The 511-nt window shown below is 40.7% G+C and overlaps 1 long non-coding RNA gene and 2 other non-coding genes across 3 annotated transcripts in view; all 3 read left to right on the top strand.

Moving 5' to 3' along the window:
- The window catches only part of LOC111671356 (uncharacterized), an 88,691-nt gene that overhangs the window by 4,945 nt on the left and 83,235 nt on the right, over positions 1 to 511 (top strand). The window lies entirely within an intron of this gene.
- Positions 142 to 215, top strand: trnat-agu (transfer RNA threonine (anticodon AGU)). The gene has a single exon. It is a non-coding gene; the product is annotated as a tRNA-Thr (tRNA).
- trnat-agu (transfer RNA threonine (anticodon AGU)) lies at positions 387 to 460 on the top strand. Its single transcript has one exon. It is a non-coding gene; the product is annotated as a tRNA-Thr (tRNA).

Below are 511 nucleotides of genomic sequence, written 5' to 3'. Positions count from 1 at the left end.
ATGATTATGAAAATTATGTGAATCAGGTGTCAATACAAGGGTCTTAAGTTGTTCTTAAAGGTAAATTTTAGAGACATATGAAATCAGTGTAAAGACGTGACTGGACTGTCCAATCATTGCTGGTCTGTACTTTTATTCACAGGTGCTGTAGCTTAGTTGGTCAAAGTGCCTGTCTAGTAAACAGGAGATCCTGGGTTCAAATCCCAGCAGTGCCTGATTCTCAGTGAACTTCCTTGAGCTAATGTACGTAAACAACTGGAGGTCAGCAAAACAAGATCTACAAGGGTCTCACATTGTTGCTTAAGATACATTTTCAAGGCATATAATGTCAGTGCAAAGACGTGACTGGACTGTGAATTTGTCACTAATCTGTACTTGTACACACAGGTGCTGTGGCTTAGTTGGTCAAAGCGCCTGTCTAGTAAACAGGAGATCCTGGGTTCAAATCCCAGCAGTGCCTGATTATAATGGAGATTCCTTGGCCCGTTATTTGTTGTGGATATTTTCACAT

Source organism: Seriola lalandi, unplaced genomic scaffold (genome assembly GCF_002814215.2).
Source record: "Seriola lalandi dorsalis isolate HSWRI2012SDOR001 ecotype SW California unplaced genomic scaffold, Sedor1 jcf7180002054875, whole genome shotgun sequence".
NCBI lineage: Eukaryota > Metazoa > Chordata > Actinopteri > Carangiformes > Carangidae > Seriola > Seriola lalandi.
The sequence above is the reverse complement of the archived record's forward strand: the minus strand, read 5'-3'. Positions and strand labels throughout refer to the sequence as shown.